The sequence below is a fragment of the Anguilla rostrata genome, chromosome 7, assembly GCF_018555375.3.
Source record: "Anguilla rostrata isolate EN2019 chromosome 7, ASM1855537v3, whole genome shotgun sequence".
Taxonomy (NCBI): domain Eukaryota; kingdom Metazoa; phylum Chordata; class Actinopteri; order Anguilliformes; family Anguillidae; genus Anguilla; species Anguilla rostrata.
In genome coordinates, this window is record NC_057939.1 from 50,819,267 (window position 1) to 50,826,709 (window position 7,443).

Consider the following 7,443-nt stretch of genomic DNA (forward strand, 5'->3'; position numbering starts at 1 on the left):
TCCCTGGATACATAAAGGATAAGTGAATAAATCAGTATGGGAAAATATACAAAGTAGCTAAACGTGTATGGGCAGAAGATTAGGAACCAATGATTTTCATTGCTGTTGTTTTCTGAATTGCTTTGAGCGCAATTTGTTTGAATAGTTCCACGATCACCAACTAAACTGTTTGTGAAGAAAACGCTTTGTGGGATAATAAGTCCCACCTTTTGTACTAATTACGCAAGGAATGGCTATAGTGTGCTGACTTTTCATAATCAGGGGCTTTACTGTTGCCTTGGCATTTATACTGTCATACTTTAGAATTGAACTTGTTCTTTTAAAGAATTTAGTTCATGCTCCACAAATAAATCATTCAGTTTTCTTTAAACCAACTGAAATGTGGAAAAGAAAGTATGATACTTCGAAAAATCCTTACCGATAGCAAAACTATTGTCACAGTTGATCACATACAGACTAATGCTTCAAAAACACTGAGTCTCAAATACAAATACAATGACTTCTTTAAGATCCAGCGCAACAACAGCAACATTTGCCTCATATCACAACAGTGTGAGTAAACAGATGCTGTGGGAGCATTTTATAAATTATATTAGACATATATTATCTGCTATATAATTCATAGCTCAATTGGGAAAGTTCAGTGGCCGTTTGCGGTTACTGTTGAGCACAATGCCCCCTCCATACCCCCCCCCACACCCCACACCCCCCACCCCCCTCCGCTGGAGAATAAGCCAGTACGTTTACGGCTTCATGAGATTTTCGGGTTGCCTGCGCACCTCGTCTTCTTGAATAATTAATCAATGAAACTTTCCCCCGGCGGCGACAACTGCGAGGCGCGCTTTTGTTTATTTACAGCTTTCTCTTCCCTCCTCGTGCACTTCTTTTTTTTTCGGTCCGGAAATTGCCATCTGATTTCTGATATCATCGACTGAGATAGGAGAACTGAATTAGCCGGCACACTTCAAACTCTACCCATGCATTATTAATGCGGGGCTGGTGGCGCAGCTGCTAAGATGTTCATGGGCACTTCAGAGTGGTGCCAAAGTTTGCAGCCACTCGTGTTGGTGCCGTGGCGCCGAAATAATAGTTTTCATTATGTGTCATGTCTTGAATTGAACACTATTTCCTCTTGTTAATAAGTATTAACAGAAATGTTTTAGGATTTATTAACTAGCGAGCAGAACACGTGCTTTACGTATCAGTAGTATATCTACTGTGCCAATTAGACGTGGAATTTAACATTAAGTATGCAAAATGAAATAATGAATAGGGGCAGAAATGAGATTAAAATAAATGTTAAATTATCAGTTCAAATGAAGTACTATCTACTATCTAGTTGATTCATGCTTGTGCTGATGGCCGATGACATTGAGCGAGAGTACATTGAATTGTTTGTTCATTCGTTAACAACAAAAAAAAAAACATTTCCTTGGTAGGTACGAACAAAAAAACGAATGCCAGTAAGCACTATGCAACATGTGAACTTACACGTGTGTGTGTGTGTGTTGTGTGTGTTTGTGTGTGTGTATGTGTGTGTGCATGTGGGCATGCATGTGTGAATACAGGTCAAATTTAAAACTTTGTGTTTCATATTCTGCCCCATGGAATCAATGGAAAAGCCCTGCGGAATACAAAACGAAAGGTAAATCAATGTCATCTGAGGCTTTGTGTCAGGACAGCCAGACAGTTTTGCAAATAAAAGAAAGCGCTTCCCCACCTATTTCTGCAGAGATAACATTGATTTAAGGTAGATGGGATTTTTTCCATGTTTGCATTCTTCTTTTTCCAGCCCTGGTCACATAGATTGGAAGAGAAGGAGTCTGGAATTCAGATAAAATAGATGGGGCTTCAAAACAGAATTTAAATGCAACCGGGAACTGTGTGCCAAGCATATGCCAATGCAATTATTGTCAATCATTATTAATTATTAGTAATTATTGTCACGCACATACGTTAATCAAAATAAAATCAAATGTATGTGTATGTTTATAATGTCAAATAAGCAGGAAGACCCATCATCCCCTTTAAAGGATCTAAAGTCCACTGTTCTGGGATACCAGACTGTTCTTCAGGCTCTGGAGAGAGAGAGAGAGAGAAAAAAAGTGCATTATTTGAGTGCTAAATAAGATTTGTGTACAGGGTTTCCAAATACAATACATGAAATATCTTTTAAAGATCCACATTGTGAGCTGAAGCACCATATACAATTGATTTTCACATCTCAATGTGTGCAAACATGGCTCTTGTTGCTAGGGCCAACCATAGCAACTCAACAGTGTGTCCCATATCACATATTTTTCTTTAATTGGAAATCTACTATCGTGGATGCTTAGCATCCACAATAGTAGATTAGTGACAAAACAGATGCGGAATAACACACCAGAGTATGGAACTGTAAGTCTGAGGAATGTGTTTCCAACACTGCAACTCCCCAAGGCTGCATTTTGTGACCATTTCAATGCATTTTTAAACACAAATTCTACAATACAAGCAGAGGCGTGAATATGTTGATGTTGATTCCTGAAGACTGCTGACCAAGCCATTAAAGTAGACAACTATGCAGACAACTGTGCAACTATGTGTCTTAGAAAAGATTTCTAAATGCTATATTCTAATATAACAAAATAGCAAATGCAAATAACAATGTGATGACTGAAGAAATCACCCTTAGAAAGGGTATTATTCAAAGGCAGGGAAAATGGGATTAAAAGTATCTAGCAGGAAGTACTAGGGAGGCTACAAACAACCTAAAAGTTTGATGGGATTTGGATGGTTTAGAGTAAATAAAACTAAATTAAATATTTAAATAAAACCATTTATTTGTGTTTGGCTTGTTGATATTGCTAAGGCAACACAACCTGGAATGTGACAGGGATGATGAACAGAGAAATTTTCAGGAATATTGAAAGCCATAAAAACCCAGAACATAGTCAGAGAACGAGCTGTTGGATTTAAAATGTTACATTTTATATAAACGTGTGTATTTTTGTGTTTATATAAACGTGTGTATTTTTCTAACATAACTAATCAATATTGTCCACAGTTCAAAACTATGGATTCACCTTGTAGTTTAGATGAGAGGTACCCCAGGGTACCTCTCATCTAAACCCCAACCCATCTCTCTCTCTCTTGGAACATAGAATAATTTTGAAATCAGAACTCATGGAAAAACCTGACCTGATTTTTTCATTTCCAGTATTTACCTATGGCTGCATGAAGCATGGCTTCTTCCATAAGCAAATGAAATATTTTTCATACTAGGGGGCAGATTTACTTTCTAAGCTCCATGCCTTTGTTTCTTGTGCCAGTCAAGGCTCATAATCTTTAAATCAAAAAGTGCTCTGGAAGATAAGTACCCTTTGTGAGCTGGGCAATGCTATTTTAATTAAATATATGAACATGTCCCTGACCCAGATGCTAAAGTCTAAACAAAGATAACATCGTCTAATCAAAAGGGAGCCAAGATTGGTTCAAGGGCAGAATTATTTTCTATTATGAATTTCCAGAGGGACCGGGCCAATTTTCTTTATTATGATAGAATCAGCATATTGAAGATTGAATCTTTCGATAGTGTCGCAGCTGGGTAGGTGCGAGAAGCAGGGTGTCCCTGTAGCATTCTGAAACCCTGGAAGCCACGCCCCCTTCTCCAGTGTGAAATGCATTGTAGACATCCGTGCATAGTTGCACATTTCAGAAAAGTTACACTTCAAAACAAGGAGAGAAGAAAAGCAAAGAATTATTCATATGAATATATAATTTTTCCTGGACACACGTGTAAAAATGCACACACATAAGAACACACAAGCACACACACCATGTGGATTTGCTGGTGATGTTTGACTGGTGACTGATGACTGATGAATTGAATTAACAAAGGAAAATGTGTTTGATGTGATCGTCCTCTCCCTTTAAAGGATTAAAGCATTGATTTGTATGCTTTTATTTTGAAGCAGATGCAGGTGTACGTATTCAAACAATATTTCATGGCACAAAAATAACACCATAATGGTTGAATTCCCTGGCTCAATCACTGGTCTAAATTGTGTTTAACTTTGTATTTGCAATGTAGAAATCTCATCAAATGTAAATTCATTCTTCTCGAGAGAATTCAAATTTACCTACAGAACAAGTGCCAAGTTCTGCAATACAAACATTGATTGCATATATGACAGGCATGAATGTGAAAAATTGATAGTTTTATCTCTTTCTCTCTCTCTCTCACTTTCTGTGTGTCTGTGTGTTTGTGTGTGTGTGCGTGTGTGCGTGTGTGGGCGCGTGCGTCTGTGTGTGTGGGCACACGCCTGCATGCATACATGGTGCAGGGTCAAGCGTAAATGATTAAAAATTGATTGAAATTAGTTGCAAACAATTTTCAGCCAGACTTATTCAAATTGTCATGGTCATCACTTCGTAATTTATAGGTGGATGATTACAGTTTCTGTATGACCTGCGATAGATTGGCAGCCTGTCCAGTGTGTATTCCTGCCTCTCGCCCAATGCATGCTGGGATAGGCTCCAGCACCCCCTGTGACCCAGCTCAGGATAAGTGGGTATAGATAATGGATGGATGGATGTTAGTATTACTAATGCTATTTATTTTGCTGTTGCTATTAGTGTGGATATTTCTACTGGTTTTGCTAATGTTGAGAAGAGAACGCCCTACGATCTGAAAGCCTTATTTCCTGGTGGACAATATGGTCCATTTAGCATCACGACGACGGGCTCCTGATCTGGACACTCTGCCACTGCAATCTGAGCTAATGCTTTAGCTGGGTAAGTCATCTGATAGTCCTCATATTTATTCCTCTGACTTCCAATGCCCGATACTCTAAGCCAAGACATTAGATTTAAAGTAATAGCTTGGTTCATTTGAGAGGTCCAACCCCTGATATTTACTTTGTCAGGGACAGGAGAAACCTATTTATCACTACTTTTTTTTTTCTGTTAGCACAACAAATGCTGATTTACCGAAAATACTTTTTACCTCAGTAAAGGAATTGCAAGGTGTTTGATATATGCGGTGATTTGAGGAGAGCAAAAAGAAAAGAAAAAAAAAAAGAGCAAAGCTCCTGGTGCCTGTGTCTCCTAATCTGCTATCATCCTTTTGTTAGTAAGAGGTTAATTAAATATCAGTAGGTTATGCGGGTCACTGCTCTGCAGGAGAGGTGGGACTGTTTTCGCAGTGCCTGGAATATTCCTTCGCTATCTGATTTTCATGTTCCGGCTGATCTTTCTTTTTTACCCAAACACGCACTGCGGGGCCCGTTACTGATAGAGGCGTAACGGAGAGCACCTGCAAGACCGCGAAAAAATTAAGACGGGGGTGAAAATGAGAGCCCCAGACCCCCAGTGTCAAAAGTACAAAGAATTTGCTATGTAGAGAACCCCCCCTCCCCCTCCCCCTTCCCCCCTCTCTATCTGAGGGCACCAGAGGATATTAATGCACCCTTTGCAGCATTTGGGGGGGGGGGGAGAACAGGGCCTGACATTGTTCTGAGGCAAAGATAAGATTTGACCAAGGTCGTCACGCTTTCTTTGTGGGGTTTGTGGCGTTCTTGTCAGCCCCCTGCCCACCCCCCCCCCGACCCTAGAAAAAACAAAAAACTCGGCGAGCCGTGACGCGAGAAACGCCGCCGCCCGCTGCCGCCCGACCGCCCGACCGCGGCGGCGGCACAAAGAGCCGCACTTAGCGCGGCTCATCGGCACCCCGCTCACATCGCCCGAGACCCGCCTGCCGCACAGAGGACGGCCCTCACAACCGCGATCTGTGCAGCAACAACAAGTATCTGTGCGGGAGGAATGAGGAGCAGGAGGAGCAGCCTGCCGGCCACTGAAAGGCTGAAACTGAACCCTGGGAAGAGGAGGGAAAATCCTGTTATTTCACATTAATACCATCCTGTATTATTATTATTATTATTATTATTATTATTATTAATAATAAATACTGCATAAAATATGTGCATGCAGGGTTCAGAATTCTTATCAGCGTCCCATGTAAGCTTAACACAAAAGCCTCCTCAATTATGGTCAATTATGTAACATGTGCCGCAACACTAAAAATCATGCAGTTAATATTTGTTTAGAAACACCGTGAACAGAAAAACCACAGTTTGTTCTTTCTGAAAACTAATCCTCCATTTCAAGGGATTTAAAACTTAATTCACATCTTTGTTTTTGTGTTAAGTTACATTGAGTTGATACTATCCATGCCCAAATAACCCTGTTATAACCCAAAAGGCTATTTTTATGCACGATTAATTTAATCAGGGAGCAATCTGTGGTGAAAAAAAAATGCAATTCTTTGCTAAGTTTGGGGCTTATATCACAGCCCAGAGAGGAGCAGAGTCTAAGCTACTAGGGCACAGTTTGTACAAATATTTGATGCATTTTATCACATTTTAATTAGGATATTTGTCATTCAAGTTTTCATTCCACTGTGCTAATGCATCTACAAGCACTTATGTCTGGAGGTAGAACACCTTTCATGAAAACAACACAATTATTGTGACACAAAGTTTTTACTTTTAAGGCAACGAGGCACAATTTATGCTTGGCCTTAGCTGACACCAAAAGACAGAGTAAGAGGGTTTTTTTCTGAACCAGAAACATTATATAAGTCAAAGCAAGAGTCAAAGTTGCCATAAATTTGTGCTGTTCCCACTCTGAATCAACACTTACTCATGCCAAGACATGGAAGGCTGAACAAAGGCACTTTATCATCTGAAAAATAAAGTGTTTTTCATGATGTTCTAAAAAACAGTACCCCTGTACTCAATGGCTAAGCTAAGCGTCCACAGACACTGAGGCAGCGGGGGAAAAAAAGCTTACTAATGTGCAGGCGGTGGTGCCGTGAGTATTGAGACACAGACTTCCTGCCAGTTGAAATTCCTCCCGCCCTCCCTGGCCAATTGGCCAATTACGTGGTGCCCTGAGACCTGCCAAGCGTAGTTGGTACTGGCGTGCTCCAGATTTGATGCCCATCCATGAGACCCATCCACACACTGTCACAGCACTTTGACAAGTTTAGCCACCAGTCCTTATGACTTTTTAAACTGAGCCATTTGCATCCTGTGGTCTCATTTAGCAACTGTCAGCTGTCAAGCAGGGATGGTAGAATTCAAAGTGGGAGGAGCTACTTGATGATGGATAAGGATCCTATCAAGAACAAAAATTAGTGAATATTTGAGAAGTTAACCCTGATTAACATGTTTATAGAGGAATTAAACATCACCCTGAATACTGATTGATATTAAAAAAATGTATTTGGAATATAAATATTATAACAAAGATGGAGGGGAGGATCAGGAAAGGGATGACAATATGGGATGCTTATTGAAAGGTTAATAGGTCACTAGTGTGGCTGTTACCATCAAACATTAACACAGAATGAAGAGCATATACCATCCTGTGCACTTAATGATTGTGCAAAATCCTACTAGT